The following is a 17,397-nucleotide window of genomic DNA, read 5'->3' as shown; positions in this document are numbered from 1 at the left end:
TCCTGGCCACAGCACCTGAAAGATTTTCCCCCACCGTGCAAACCACTCTCTGTTCAGGTGGTTTGGTCTCACAGAGGTGGCTGCTTCCCCTATCTCCTTCTGAAGCATTTTTGTGGGAACAAAAATTTTAAATTTTATTTGAAAAACACTGGGAATGCAATAACATAAAAACTAATTACCGATCTTTTTAATGTCATGGTATAAAGTGGCTAAATTCCCCTTCCGTCTACTTAAGCCCACATTTAATCCCATTCTCCTGGGAAAATTTTACCCTCTCTTACATTTTTGGCTTATCCTTTACAACTCCTTCTTACAATGGTATATGCAGATAACATGTGACCGTTTCTTGCCACAAAATGAAGTTCTATGTATTTGTTTGCATTTTTTTTCTACTTTATGCATCATGGATTTGTTTTCAAGTCACAGTGTCCAAATCTGTCTTGTTCTTTTCTGTTGCTATACAAGTCGCCTTTGGGTAGGTACCCTCTTTCATTGAATCAGGCCCCTATTAATAGCATTTATGTTGTTTCCAACTTTCTGTTTTAAGCTATCCAACAATAAATGTTTTTTTAAAAGCAGGGTTTAATTTTAGAGCATTTAAATTTTTCCTATGGTTTTATGAATGAGTTTAGTTTAGTTGTTCAGTTGGGCAAAGCCATTGTTCCTGAACACTGGTAAAGAAAAGAATTGTGAAGACCAAAATTCTGTGTTTTCTTCTGAAAATCGTGGGATGGATTAGTTAGAGTGAGATCATTATACAAAGAAGTCTAGTATATATAATTAACTTATTGTAGCCATATGTCTCTGGTCTGCTAAGTGCTATAGAAGTGTTAAGATTTTCTATTATATTCTTACCAGTCTTTTTTTTTTTTTCCAGATTTTATTTATTCAACAGAGAGAGAGATATATATAGAGAGAGCACAAGCAGCGGAATCAGCAGGCAGATGGAGAGGAAGAAGCGGGCTCTCTGCTGAGAGCCTGATGTGGGGCTTGATCCCAGGACTCTGGGATCATGATCTAAACTGAAGGCAGACGGTTAACTGGCTGAACCATCCAGGTGTCCCTATTCTTACCAGTCTTAAGATCATTTGAAGCCATCCTGCTTCAAGGTAGGTTGAAGAATGAGATGATATGTAAGATTATAATCAGTTTGATATTCTATTTATAATTTGTTGTATAATTGGAATAATTGAATTATAATTATGTTGTATTACATAGTTTAGTAATGATATATTGCTGTGTACCTCAAGTCTAAGTCAGTTAGACCTGATTTCTGTAAGCCAGTGTTTCTGGGCCACTTCCCCCACAGCTTACTCTGTTTAGAAATCTATTTAATCAGTTTATTTCACAAAAATTTGGCTATTTAATATGTACTAAAAACCTACTTGTGAACAAGAAATACAAAAAAAAAATCAAAAGATTTCTGTCCTTAAGAATCTTACTATTGGGGCGCCTCGGTGGCTCAGTGGGTTAAGCCGTTCCCTTCGGCTGGGATCATGATCTCAGGGTCCTGGGATCGAGTCCTGCATTGGGCTCTCTGCTCAGCAGGAGCCTGCTTCCCCCTCTCTCTGCCTGCCTCTCTGTCTACTTGTAATCTCTGTCTGTCAAATAAATACATAAAATCTTTAAAAAAAAAAAAAGAATCTTACTATTGTAAGCAGTCAGAAAAATTTCATATTTCATTTCATTTCAACAATGAAAAGTTGAATGAATAAATATAAATGACAATTCATAGAACTGTATGTGATGAAATGCTAAATAAGTCAAACAGCAGTAAGTTTAATAAAGAAATTATCTTTGAAATTTCACTGTTAAGATGATTTGTTTAACATTGTCAAAACTACAAGTTACAAATTTATACTGTTTTTATATACATTATCTTATTTCACCCTCAAAATTGCTTTTTGATACAGAGTGAGAAAGTACTATTAGGCTCATTTTACAGATGAGGACACTGAGGGCCAGAGAAATTCAACGACTTACACAAGGGCAAGATATTAGTATGAGATGGAACCAAGACTAAAACTAAATATGCCTTGCTAGACTTTATATTCAGTGAGGTTATTATAATGAATCACTTCTCAATGTTGCTGTTCTTTTCTAGAACAATCAGCAAAGATTCTTTTTCACACTCATTCATTAATTCATGCAACCAATATGTTTTGAGTTTCTACTAGATGTCTGGTTCTGTTGTAGGCACTAGAACAAAATGGTCAAATTACTATCCTTGAACTTACATTCTAGACAATAAAATATACACATATAGACTATTATTTATTACAAGGTGTTAATAGTTATGGAGAAAAATAAAGCAGTGCAAGAGGGATAAAGAGGGCCATGGGGTTGAATCTTTACCTTTTTAAATAGTGTTGTCAGGGAAGTCTTCATTAAGAAGTTAACATTTGAACTTAGAGAACTTCGGACAGAGAAATCCACCAATCAGGAGCATTTCCATTCCCAGCATGTTCAAGAAACAGCAAAGAAATATATGTGGCAGAATGAGTGAATGTGGCTGAGAGTAGTAGGAGATTAAGCCAGAAAGGAAAGGGAAAGGTAGGTCCTATGAAGTCTGGTTGGCCACTGTAAAGACTTTGATGTGAAGGCCATTGGAAAAATAACAGGATCTGACTTCTATTTTTAAAGTATTATTCTGACTGTGGTGTCAGGATTAGAAAATAAGGAGCTGACAGTGGAAGCAGGGAGATGAGTTGCGAGACTCTATGATTAATCTAGATTTGTCTCACTGTGCTCACAGTTGAAGTGATGAGAGGTCATCAGATTCCTTATGTATTTTGAAGGTAGGACCGAAAGAGAGAATGGCCCCAAGGATTTTGGTCTGAATTAACTGGAAGGATGGAGCTGCCATTAACTGAGATTGGAAAGATTGTGAGTGGGTCAACTTTAAAACTTTTTATTATTTTATTTTTTGTGGAGGTTGCTGGTGGTGAAAGATCAGGTGGTGAAGATCAGGAACATGGATTGGGACATGCTAAATTTGGGATGTGTATTAGATATCCAAGTGGAAATGTTAAGTAGGAAGTTGAGCAGAGTCCAGGGCCAAACTTGGGCTAAGAGACATAAACCTGGCAGTCATCAGTTTCTAGACAGAACGTAAAAAGCCATGAGATTGGATGAGATCAGCAAGAGAGTAAATACAGGGTAAAGAATAGAATCAAAGACTGAGCTTTGAGGCTCTCCAACATTAAGACATGAGAGAGATGAGGATTTCCAGGATCACCTTTAGGTAGAGAACATACCAGAACTCTCCTACAGATACAGATAGTGTGTCACCACCACCACCATGACCACCATCACCATTATTATTACTTCCATGACCACATAGCTGTTATATGATGTTGGTTAGGTGCACTGGATCTGCCATAATAGTGCTTTGCACAGCAAGAGTGAACTCTTTGCATATCAATGATAGTGGAGAAATTGCTGAGTGTAGAAATTCCTTAGCCAACTTTCATATAAGGGGTACCTCTTATTCTACTACTATGGAATATTGGTTCAGAAAGGGCATTGCTCTGGATTAACATGCCTAGATTAAAGAAGCTACATAAAATAATTCTAGAGGAAAAAAAAGAAGAATCTGTTCTCATTTAGGTTATAAATACTAACCATGTACTATGGGAACAGCACACTGAGAAGTATGGTGAGACGTACAAAAGAGTTACAATATAGCTCTCAGCCTTGTGGCATCACAAATTGTTACATGCCTCTATAACAAGGGGTAACCTGATTAAGTGATATGGTCGTGAATGAGTCACATCATGCAGCCAGGGCTGGAGAAAAGTTCATGAAGTTCTTGCTTATACAACAGCCTTCCTGGAGCAGAGCATATGTATTGAAAGGCAGCTCAGTGTTGACATGGTGAGAGGAATAGATAAGATCTAAGTAAGGGGCATGAAGGGACCAGGACCAAAGAAGCCTTGGGGTGGTGCTGGTTTGGAAGGGGAGCATGGCCTAAGCACTGGGAGATTGTCAGGGGTCTGGCCATCCTGGGACAAGTCTCTTAAGGGTTTTGATTAAAATTTCAAAGGGTGAGTCTCAGCCCTAGCCACTTACACTGCTTTGAAGAGACATGGGTTTGAGCAAGCCTGGACATCGAGACTCTGGGCACCTTCTCATATTGGAGATGGAGGCTGAGCCCCCTCACTGACCTTCTGGGTCCTTCCTAAATCTCAAGACATGAGGGCACATGAGTGACTTCCAAGGATTGCTTTCTTTCTTCCCTTCACCCCCACTAGTGTTAGATTTAATTTCACTAGGAAAACATGTTATGAATATTTTAAAAACATAAATTTTTTTTTACATGAAACCCTTCTTAAAGAACAGAAAGTTGCTAGACAAAAATGACACATATTCTTTTATTTTTTTCATTCCCTTCCTGCTCTCACATTCTGTATTTATTGAAGAAATATATAAGAAATATATAAGATCTCATACTGAGGACATAAAATGGATGGAGCCTAATTTCTGCCTTCTGTGGAGTTCTGACTTGGGCTTACATCATATTATGTTACAGTTGGAATACTTTCTGGCAGAAAAAAAATCATTTAAGTATGTGCCCCATCACATCCACTCTTTATAACCTGAAATAGTGGGTTCAGTTTAATTTTGCACCTGTGTGCCTCAAAGGAGAAAGTAATGACCAAGCATTTAGTTAAATAAAGCCAAACTGGTCTTTTAGTTGCAGTCATCACATGCTCACCTTGAAGGTGAAGAGCCTACAGAAAAACCTAGGGCTAAAGTAATTGAGTTTTATAATTTTATTCCACTAACAAGTGATGGTTTTCTCTAAGCAGGAAAGAGGCATAAGTCACTCAGTGGGATAGGTGGTTTCAAGACTTTTCTAGTCAAAGGATTTTTATTTCCTATTAACAACATCAGATTTTCTCTGAAAGCTTTCTTTTGGAAGGACCATGTTGAACCTCAGAATGTATTTTAAGTGCTTTAATCACTGTAATAAAAAAAGATAGGGGCGCCTGGGTGGCTCAGTGGGTTAAACCCTCTTCCCTCGGCTCAAGTCATGATCTCAGGGTCCTAGGATTGAGTTCTGCATCGGGCTCCCTGCTCAGCGGGGAGCCTGCTTCCTCCTTTCTCTCTCTCTGCCTGCCTGCTTGTGATCTCTCTCTGTCAAATAAATACATTAAAAAAAAAAAAGATAAACACTGTGGCTGTTTTCATAAATTTCAATTCCATTTTATGTCTTTGCTGCAGAAGAAAGTAAAAAGGGAAAAAGTGAACTCTAGCACTTTGGTATAGTTCATCTAAAAAATTTTTTTTTTCTTTCTTAACAGTTAGGGCCATATTTACCGTGTGGGACTAGGTAAATGCAGCAACAATGACTTTGGCAGAAACTTTTTTTTTTTAATTTTTTTAAAGAAACTGAGAATTTTGGAACGTTTCCAAAACATTACACTAAGGAACCTTTAATTGGTAGCAGTAAAGTTTTGTTTAAGTTTAACCATTTGATATTTTCTGTTTGTCTGAAAAAAATTGCCTAGTATGTGGCTGCCAAAGAGCATACAGTACACACACAATAAGTCAACTTTGTAGTTCAGTATGTCATCTTCAAACAAAATGGCGACCTAGGAGGATTTTCAAGTCAATGTAACATTTTATGGTTTTCTGGGAAATATTTAATGTAAGTTATTGTAGAGTCTCCTATTTTAGATGGACAATTTAATCAAACTGTAATGGGAAGCCTAACTCTGAAGTTTTTCCTAGTTAGTTTGCTTTAAATCAATGGATTTAAAATTTGATGGATAGTCATAAGTTGGAAGAGCTCTATAAATTAAATATTGAGAATCTTATTCTTTAGAATAGAATAGAATGCCTTTCCAAAGAGTTGGATTTTGCTCATGTTTAATCCAATTTCAAAGTCTCCTGTCTTTTTATCAAGCTGTGAGGCACAGATAATGGCTATGGGCAGATCTTGGTTATAGTTGATGGCATTATCACAAGTGTACACTGTCTTGTCTTTCCTAGAGGCCCTAATAATGAGACATGGGATCTAATTCTAACCTCGTGGGACTTTATCTGTCAAATCAAGGTCATCTAAGTCAGAGCTGGAAAGAGGGAAAGAGTGGTGTTGATAAATCTCAGATGAAATTGACTCTGAAGGTTCCTCTCCCCTCCCTCCCCTCCTGGAGGTTTTCTCTGCATATCACAATGATCTGGGTTTTTTTCCTTCTTCCTTTTTCTTCCCTAAATTATCATTATCAATAAAGTAATTAGTATATACTTCTTATCTGATAGAGTGATTTAAGTTACACAAATTTGATTGAATTTTCTTATCATTGAAAATAGGATTAAAAAGCCCCAATACCACAAACAGCTAGATAATTCAAATTTCAATTATATTCAATTTGACTTTTTCTTCTTAATTAGTGAAATTTGTTTGTTAATATATAGATTCAACCACAGGGATGGGTAAATTGTTTCTATTTTTTTTTAAATTTTTAATTAACATTTAATGTATTGTTATTCCCAGGGGTACAGGTCTGTGAACCACCAGGTTTACACACTTCACAGCACTCACCATGTTTCTATTTTCTAAGTGCTTAAAATGTAGCTATCTGAAAATAGAATCAAGTATATAGATATAGGTATATATGTGTATGTATAATGAGAGAAAGAGAAAGAGGAAGGGAGTGGAAGAGAAAAGACGGGAGAGAAAGGGACAGGGGAGATGGGGAGAGAGAGGGAGAGAAAGAGAAAGACTAAACCTTTGGTTTGGTGAGGGAATGGGGTTCACAAGGTGAAGTTCTGCATTCTATAGAATATTTGCAAATGTAAATAATTTCTAGGCCATGTCTGCACTTAAGTACAGAGATACATTTTAAAGTTGTTTTTTAAATAAAGATTTTATTTGTTTATTTGAGAGAGAAAGATAGAGAGAGGGAGAACAAGCAGGGGGAGTGGCAGGTAGAGGTAGAGAGAGAAGTAGACTCCCTCCTGAGCAGGGAGCCTGATGCAGGGCTCGATCACAGGACCTTGATATCATGATCTGAGTCAAAGGCAGATGCTTAACTGACACAGCCACCCAGATGTCCAAATTTTGAAGTTTTTAATTTCATTTTTCTTGTCTGCCCTTCCTGTGTATTCCCCTTTATTAGTTTGAAAGTTACATTTGCAGTGGTTACCTTAGACACTCTGAAGGACAAATTTAACCTAATACAATCTAATGTTAATAGTTAGACAATCAAATAATCCTTCCAAACAATAAAGGATTTTAAAGTGCTTTAGCACTAATCATCACACCTTTTGGAATTACACGCTATTGTTACCCAGTAAATAGGTACCTATGTGTGGACATTGAAAAAAAAGAAAGAAAGGAAAATTGGGACAGATCAGTTAAGGGTTCAACAGATGTAAATTTTTAATAGATAATTTATAAACTAATTAATAATGGAAATGTATAGGAATTTTTATCCCTAAGCATCCATAGTTTTTAACTATGCCACATCATGGCAGAACATATTTATGTCCTGACTCTAGTCTTGGTGAACATACTCATTCATTATTTCTATCAATGAAGAGTTACAAATAAAATAAGCAGGAGAACCTTGGTGACAGCACATGATAAAGCTGGTAGGATACATGATAAATTTCAAACAGATTACACAGCAGCTCAGTGGTTCTCATGGATTTTGTCTCAGAAACTTCTACTATTTTATGGCTTTAGCTACAGGACAGATCAGATTCCTGAACAGTACTCATATTATAAAAAGGTACAACATAATTCTGGCCTTTCAGAAACATACAATATGCTGAAAGCCCCTTCGGTCCTGGGATTTCTGGGGAGCGGGGAAGGGTTATGGAGTGCACCATCTGTTCCATTTTATATTTACGTAATACTTCATCTCCAGGGCATTTCTGTTTATAGTAGGCAAAGAACAGGCAACATGAGAGAAAAGTTGGTGGTAGGGTCATGCCAAACATGAGAAAAATTAAAATGGTGAAAGTTGAAGGATTGGTAAACAGTGTATTTATCAACTGTGACTTATTTATTCTTTATAATCCTATTTATAAAATTAAACAATAATATTAATAAGAGTAGTACTTTGGCATCAAAACATCTCTTTGGAATCATATCCTCTTTGGTGGTGTATTGCTAAGGCACCACACAGAGGTCCCATTACCATCCATATCATGGCAGAACTGGATTCCGGCATGTAGTTGTCCCTGAGGTCGATGGGGTAAAATTAGACTTCTGGTACATCTTGAAGGAGTCCGATAAACAAACCCCTCTCTTACCAATTCAATTTCAGAACCACTTGGTTCTGAACTAATGGATGTTATTACTAACAAAGTTGATTGGGGAATGTGGATTTAGGTATATGGCTAATAGGGCTTGCTAATTTTTGACTCCTGGCTTAGTAAGAATTAAGTACCCAGTCACAGAAATGCTGGACCACCCAAGGCGAAGCCCCCCTCCAGTGGCTGAACCACCACTAGCAGTGACCACATGAGGGGCCAGACAGGGTGGAAGAACCCCCAAGGAGAGAGGGGCAGCCTGAGGCAACCTTTGTTCAAATCCACAGGTCAGAAAAAAGCTCCTTGCCCAGCTTCCTCCCATGATTTTCCGTCCTGGGGAAAAAAGTGGACAACGCCTCCTCTCTGTCGAACTTTCTTCTTGTTTCTCTGCTAGCGTTAAGTTCATCCCTGGCATCCTCCCATCTTGTTCTCCTGGGCTTTCCTTTGTTCTCATTTACCTGCCTGTGGTAAGGCGGTTGGGTGCATGCTGTATTGATCATGGGCAGCCATTGGACATTTTTCTTCCACATTTTCTTATTTCAATCATGTGTTGTAGATTAGAGATATAATATTAACATTAGTGATACCCATTTAAGATGCAAACATGGGAACATGCATTTTATATATTTTGAGATCTCTGTATGAAATGACACAAATCTTAATTATCTATATTCAGGAAAGAAAAAATACCTTTGGTTGAAAACATGGAATGTGTGAATGTTTAAGGAACATTACATTTGTTAAAACTATAGAATAGGTTTATTTATATACAGAACCTAAACATTTGTCTCCCTAGAGGTAACAATAGCTGGATAGAAGCCATTGATTGGCTATCTATTGGGATAATTTTTTTCTTTTCTAAATGTGATTGAATTCTGTTTTATGTAAAGTAGTTTGTTGATTGCCTTTGGTTCCTTTGTTGTAATCTTACCAGGAATTAAGTGCTACAGTTTTCATAGTTTTCTGTTTGGTTCTTCTTAAATTTTTTAGGGAAAATCTTAGCCTGTTGTGGACCACATTCCTCACAGAAAAACAAGTTCTAAAACAAAATGCACTGCAGGTGTAAAGCACTGCAAATTTCCCCACCCAATCTTTCACTATAAATGATATTTGTAACACCAGCATCACACACTGAGTTATAGATGCGGTGCTGGGTCACAGAGAGTTCCTTGTGGCTTGCACAGACCTGGCAATTAGGGTCTTACAGATACTTCTGTGAACATTTTTTCTATCTAGATGAGAAAATGCAATTTCCTGGGGGGGAAAAACACCCCAAACATGTCTATGGATAACGTGGGAAAAGAAACAAAAATAAAAATAATATATGGACCTATATAATTTGGTGAAATGAAACACTAAATGTCACCTGTAGGACAAATAATTCTTTCAAGTGTACTCTAGTAGGGTATTAATACATGCAAGGTGACTAAATAAATATAAACACCAACATGACAGTATGTCAGTGAAATGTAAGCTGTTTTATAAAAGCTGTTTATATGAAATATCAAAAATGCCTCTTTAATCATTTTCTACCTGCTAGTTCTTTGTAAACCTCACTTCCCACGCCCTCTGTCTTCCCCATTAAGCAGGGGTCCTGTCTGAAGATAAGAGGAAAATTTGTGGCTTGGTTTGCAAGTAGAGTCATCCACACTCTTGGAAGAAAAAGACAGTCTCTCAATATTAACTTAATTTTTAAGGGAACCATTTCAGGACTTTACCAACCTCTACCTGGAACATTCTTTAAATCTATTATAACTCTTTCTTGCCATAACATAATGTTGTAACTTAGTCTTTCCTTAGTCAAGATATAGGGCTGATACAGTTCTTTCTATTTTGTAGAGAAACATTTTATTAGAGTGCAAATTTTATGATGGCCCTGACTTTGTTTTGTTAATTGTGCTATTTATTCCACCTAAAACTATCTGGAACTTAAAAGGCCAGCAACAAGTGTTTAGGAAATGAATGGATGAATTTTCTTCTTCAGAACAACAATATTCTTTTAAACTTTTTCCAGAGATTATATTCCATCCTTGCCCCCCAAAGAAGATGCTTCATGTTTCCTCTGTTTCTTTTCCAGTTTGATGCTATTGGACTTAGACTTCTAGACCTTAATAGCTATATTGTCATTGTGTTAATCACCATCTTCATCATCGTAATAAAAAACATGAAAACATTTATATTGTTTATGAAACAGTATAAGTAGATGCCAATGGACATTCCCTTCCAAGGTCCTCTTGAAGGCAAGTAAACTGTTTTCACTTAAAGCAGATTATATTATGCTTACAAATTAAAATCTCTTTAGTTTCAAAATTGGTGAGAAAGAAAATCTAAGACATACTATGTCTTACTTTTGCAAAATATTTAAAGAATTTAAAATGTTTTCATTTGGCAGTTACTAGTGAAAACTCAAAATCTGAACTTCCATCAAGATAGGAGGTGGATTTGTAGAAATTCTGTGCTCAGTAAGTATCTGGATGGCCTTAACTGGTCTTCATGTGTGTTGTTGTTTTCATAACTTTGCCAGGTTTTTATTTTTGGCAGGCCAAGAGAAAGGATGGCTGATTTTTTTTTTTGTCCGCATTTCCCTTTTCACCTCAGATTGAATAAGTGAGTGATGTTAACTCTATATTACACCTTTCTCAAATTCTCACTGGAAAAATTTTCCATGTACCAAGCTGCCTTTCAGATGACATGTAACTAGGGGAAAAGGATGCTTTCTCAGAAGACCTGTGTGCAAAGTCCTAGCAAATCTTTTTTTTTTTTTTTTTTAAGATTTTATTTATTTATTTGACACAGAGAGAGAGATCACCAGTAGGCAGAGAGGCAGGCAGAGAGAGAAAGGGAAGCAGGCTCTCTGCTGAGCAGAGAGCCCCGTGCGGGGCTCAATCCCAGGACCCTGAAATCATGACCTGAGCTGAAGGCAGAGGCTTAAACCACTGAGCCACCCAGGTGCCTCAAGTCCTATCAAATCTTAAACCTCATCAGGTCAAGCAAGGAATTGGAGAGACTCTTACTTCTCTGTTCCTTTAGTAATGTACACAATCAGACTGACAGCCAATATTGAGTATCAAAAGAAGTATTACTTATAATGAATTATAATTATTAAATATATTCTAGATAGGTTTAGAATCTATTTCTTATAAAGGATATAAGTAAAAACAAATTTTTATCTAGATAGAAGAGATAGGAAGTATAATTCTCCCCTAGGATTTTCCTGAAGACGGTCATGTATCATAATCTTATAAGTAATGGCTTTAACCAGATGCTTTTCCTTTGGGTTCAAAAAATTATTTGCTACTGTGTTCAGTTACTAATATTGTATTAATAACATATCAGTCATACATTCAGGGTAGTATTTGAAAGTTATAATCTTCTTGTCTTGCCTTATTATTTCTGAGAGATTGCTCAAAGAAGATAGGCTTTATAGGACAAATTTTCCAAGACAAAACCAATGTTGGTGTTAAGGTCTTTGCTACTTATCATCAGAATGAATCAGGATATCAGGACAATGAGTAGTATAGAATCGAGAATCCAGAAACACCCTTTACATTTATGTTCATTGATTTTTGATGGGGATGTCAAAACAATGAAATGGGGAAGGAATAATCTTTTCAACAAACAGTGCTGAGACAACTAGATAGGCACATGCAAAAGAATGGAGTTGGACCCCGTCCTCACACCATGCACCAAAACTAGCTAAAAATGGATCATAGCCCAAAATCAAGAGCTGAAACAATAACATTTTTAGAAGAAAGCAAAAGAATAAATCTTTGTGATCTGGGTTACTCAAAGCTTTCTTAGATATAACACTAAAATGCACAAGAGACAAAAGAAAAAAATAAGTAGAACTTCATCAATATTAAAAACTTCTTTCTTCAAAGAACACTATTAAGCAAATGAAAAGACAAACCCTAGAATGAGAAAAGATATTTATAAATGATATATCTGATAAGGGACTTTTCTCTAGACTATAAAGAATGCCTACAACTCAAAACAAAATAAAACAAGAATAAATCATCAATGATAAACAATCTAATTAAAAAATGCAAAGGTTCTAAATTGAGATTCTCCTGAAGATGATATATAAATAGCAAATAGGCACTTGAAAAGATTCTCGATATAACTAGCCGTTAAGAAAATACACATCCAAACCACAATGAGATGTCACTTCACACTCATTAGGATGGCTATAACAAAAAAGACAGACACTTAACAGTAAGTGTTTACGAGGATGTGGAGAAATGGGAACCCTTATCCATTGCTGGTAGGAATGCAAAATGGTATAGTTACTTGGAAAAGAGTTTGGAAGTCCCTCCAAAGGTTAACCATGAAGTTACTATGTGATTCAGCAAGTTCACTCCTGAGTTCTACCCAATAGAAACAAAAACCTATGTCCAGACACAAAAAATGTGTGCACAAATGGTATAGCAGTGCTATTCATTATAGCCCCAAAGTGGAAAAAAACAGGTGCCCATTGGCTGATGGGTATTCAGTTTTTTCCCACTTTTTGTTTACAAATAGGTGAACCTAAAAACATTTTAGGAGGTGAAAGAAACCAGTCACAAAGAACCCATATTGTATGATTCCATTTATATGAAAATGCATATATATGTTTCAAATAGGCAAATGTGTAGAGACAAGATATAGATTAGTTGTTATCTAGGGCTGAAAGGATTAAAGGGGAGATGAGAAATGACTACTAATGAGTTTGGGTTTCTTTTTTGGGGTGACAAAAATGTTCTAAATTTGATAGTGATGATTGTTACATAACTATGAATAAGCTAAGAACCACTGGACTGTATGCTTTAAAAGAATGAATTTTATAAATTTTATGCAAATTGTATCTCAATAAAACTGTTATTAAAAAAAGATATCTGAGGAATGGCATGCAATTTAGTAGGTAGAGTACTTACGTTATATTATACAATCCCAAACCTCTCCCTGTGGACATTGTGCCTAGGGGAGGAGTAACTTCAAATGCAGAGGACTGTTTGAATCAGAATCCTGATATGACCTCTTATTAAGTCATGGGATCTTGGGAAAACAATTTATTCTGTGGTACAGCCTCCTCGTTCATAAAATGGGAATAATCATGCTACTATGGTATAAAGTTGTTGTGATGCTTAAATGAGTTAGATGCTTTAATAGTGTTGGGCACGTAGTAAATCAGTCAGTGCTGTGTAAGTATTTGTTATTATGATAGAGTCTACAAAATTCAAGACTTGATCCTCTGATGCTGAGTGAATTCCAGCTCTTCCTGTTTCTAATTTAGGGAATAAATATATTTTAAAAAGGAGCCCAACTTTGAGTAAGGAAAGCAGATTTCCCGGGACAAATTTTGGACAGATAACAAAACAAGGTAGAGGGGAACAATAAAATAACATCTGCATTTGCCTCCTCATGATCCAATTCTTTATGATGGAAAAATGGAGGGAATGATTGAAAGAGTATCCGCCAAAGGTAGGATTATTAGCTAGTGACGGGAAGACTAAAGTAACTGAGGGCCACCTTGAGGGTCAAGGACATCAATTAGAAAGGATGGGGGGGTGGGGTGGGGTCGGGGGGTGGAATTGAATAGGATGATTAATATTCTTGGGGCAGCAAGAAGGTCAGCAGGCCAGGATTCCCACATGGGGTAAATTAGTTGATTAGTGATATAAGGGTAATAAACCTAGTCCCAGGAAAGGTACTGTTAACGCTAGGAGGATCCATGTTAAGATTTAGGGCTTAACATTGGCTAACTTATTTTGAAATACCTCATTTCAACCCTAGAAATTTGTCAGTAACCATTTCTGATATTCTGATGAACATTTACTCTTCAAGACTGAGGAAACAGTTTTAGACTTAAAAAAAAAATTCATTGGCTTTAGTAACTGCTATCTTTGCCAAGTTGGCAGATTGATGTTCTCATTATTTATGTATCCATGAAAGAGAACAATTCATCTTCCAGGTTTAACATGAATTATATGCCTCACATATAACAATTCACAAATGACTGAGGGCTAGCTGGGTTATTGCTTCTTATTGATTGTTTTGCAGGATTTCCAATATAGTGAGAATTATTTTAAGTCTTTTCTGACTTGGCCTTGATGGTCACAGTCAGTTGCTCACTTGTTCAGCCATAAGCCTAAAGCCCATGTTGGAACAACCTGTGTGCCACTTGACTTCCCTTCACCATCAGAGGGGAGCTAGGGAGAAAATTAAAGACTTTTAAAGATATAAGATGTAAGATGTTGTCAAACACACAGGTCTGTTCTAGAGTAAGATGGCAAAAGAGTATTCTAGACATCATCTGTAATTAAATATTGTCAAAGGGAGATTAGAAAGAAATTCAGGATCATTTTAGTTTCAACTGATCTTAGACAGAGGGAGCAGTACAGTCTGGGGACCACTCAGATGTGTCCCATACCTCTCCTTCTCAACCCCCAAATCCATTTGGGCTGTTTGGAAGGTTTGGATGATTTTAAGGGATTGTGAAAACTGAACACATACGTATTTGGTATAGGCATTGGTATTGCCAATCAAGAAGGGTGGTGTAAATAGAAAGATCATTGAATTGAGCACCATTAAGTGCCATTAACGGCTCCATGATTTTGCGTAAGCGACTTTTATCTCTGAGTTTTTTCCAAAATAAGGCAGGAAAGGCTGGGTGGTTAGAGGGGGAGGAGCAGGTGGGTGGGCTAGATCGTTGAGGTTCATTCCATTACTAAGATACTATGGTGACTCCTGGAACTTCTTTGAAGATCCATCTATTGTTCTTTTGTTGCAGTGGGGGTGGAGTGGTGCTATTTTCCTTTAGGAAAGTACATGAGGGTGAGAGAGCCCGCTGATTTTATTTTCAAGTCTCACTGAGGCTCTGGGGTTGGCCTTTGAGTAACTAGTAGGGAAATCCAGTCCCTTTTTCCTCCCAGTCCCCCTTCGGAGGGTCATTTAGCTGTCAGACTGCTTTACTGAAATTTTGTTTCTAAATTCCTCCTAAGAAAGATCACCAGGAGATAAAATAATGAAAGCTTTATAGTACACAAAGTTTACTAAGGGCAAATCAAGACTTCATATCTCATTCAAAAGGGTGATTCTCAAAGTGTTGTCCCTGGACGGCAATACCATATCACCTGGGAACATATGAGAAATGCAGATTCTCAGGCCCTACCCCAGACCTACTGTACCAGAAACTGGGTGGGGCCCAGCAATCCGAGTTTTCCCAAGTCCTGCAGGCGATTTTGCTGCACAATCCCTGCCCTGATGTTGATGTAGCTCACTGGTAGGAAGCAGGAAGCTTTTATTGGATTGTTTGGAGACCAGAAAGGTAATTTCCTCCTAAAGTGGAACTTGAGGAATTACAAGGTCCACAGAACAGTTTGAATGAGGCCACGAAACAAGGTCTCTGCATTTGAAGAGCAAGGCTTCATATTCTGTTCCTGGGCAGGCAAAGTCAATGTCTGACAGTGAGGACAGGGTTCAGGCTGAAACCTAGGTCCACAGAGAGCCACGGTCCGACCTGTTCCCAGATCCTCTCTTCCTAGGCAGAAATGGGCTCCTGGGTGGCTCCGTTGGTTAAGCGACTGCCTTCGGCTCAGGTCATGATCCTGGAATCCCAGGATTGAGTTCCACATCAGGCTCCCTGCTCAGCAGGGATTCTGCTTCTCCCTCTGACCCTCCCCCTTCTCATGCTCTCTTTCTTTCTCAAATAAAAAAATTTAAAAAAAGAAAAAAAGAAATGTGATTGTTGGAGTTGGGAAAAGAGCATGGATTCAAGTCCCACCTCTGAAGGGTTCTATTCTAGTTGTGAGAACTTGGGGAAATTCCTCCATTCCTTTGAGACTCAGTGTCTTTGTCTTTGGAACTAATACCTCCTGCAAAGCATGGAATGGCTTATGTGGCTCACAGATAGTAGGTACTCAATAAACACTAGTTCCTTTGCTCCCTGGCTACATAGGGCTGATCCCCAGTCGGTACAGAATGGGACTAGACTCATTCGGACTGATCAATGACCATGCTGTACTAGTTAATTAGTTCACATTCCAGCCCTGCTTGTAAGAATGTAAGCACACTTTCTTAAGGGACAGATGTGGATCCTCTTACAAATGCAACACTGGGGTAAGTTTAAAGTGTATTTAGACAGATGAAAAAGAAATGCTGACACTTAAATTATTGACAAGAATTACAAATTACAAATCTGTAAGAATTACAAATTCTTTTTTTTTTTAATTGGTCAAATTTGAATTTTGGAAAGATGGCTGTTTCACAGTGAAAACCTCTAGGAAGATCTTTTCTTTTCTTTTTTTTTTCTGTTTGGTATTTTTTATTTTATTTTATTTTATTTTATTTTAAAGATTATTTGAGGAAGAGAGACAAGAGACAGCAAGAGAGAGCATGAATGGGGAAGAGAGGGAGAATCAGGCACCCCTCGGAGCGGGGAGTCCCATGTAGGGCTTAATCCTAGGATCATGGGATCATGACCTGAGCCAAGGCCGATGCTTAAGCAATTGAGCCACCCAGATTCCCCTGGTATTTTATTTTTATTTTAATTCCAGTGTAGTTAACAGACAATATTATATCAGGTTCAAGGGTACGATGGAGTGATCCAACAATTCTATATAGATCTTTTCTTGAAATCACTTGTCAGGAAATTAGATGAAATGCCCATGACCTGGTGCTATGATGCGTTCTGAGAAGACTGATTGGCCATGTGTAGGTCTGGGGGCACTTCCTAAGCAGCTGAGAGCCCAGAACTGACTCACAGCCCCCAGTAGGTGCTGGGGGGTGGGTGCTATGCAGCAGTTCTCAGAGAGTCCGGAACCACGTGGTTACTCCCAATGCTGGCACCCATGAAGGGCACTGGATGTGTTTTGGGGAGATTTTTAGGGAGCATTTTAGGGTCTTGGAATCTGGTCTTCATTAATGTTTTTCAGTAGGGTCTTAGTACATTAGTCAATTTGCATTTGTCATCTTGACAACTTTCTCCAATACAAAATCTACTGCAAAAATCTTTGCTTTTCATCCTTAGTTCTAAAAAGTGAGTTTTAAAGAATCCCTATTGCTGCGCCAATCAAAACATCACTTAAATGCTTCAATTCTCTAGCCACTGATGTGTTGCTTGCCAAGTCTTTACATATCTTCAGCAGATCC

Source organism: Lontra canadensis, unplaced genomic scaffold, assembly GCF_010015895.1.
Source record: "Lontra canadensis isolate GAN:19392208 unplaced genomic scaffold, GSC_riverotter_1.0 scaffold11, whole genome shotgun sequence".
Lineage (NCBI taxonomy): Eukaryota > Metazoa > Chordata > Mammalia > Carnivora > Mustelidae > Lontra > Lontra canadensis.
The sequence above is the reverse complement of the archived record's forward strand: the minus strand, read 5'-3'. Positions refer to the sequence as shown.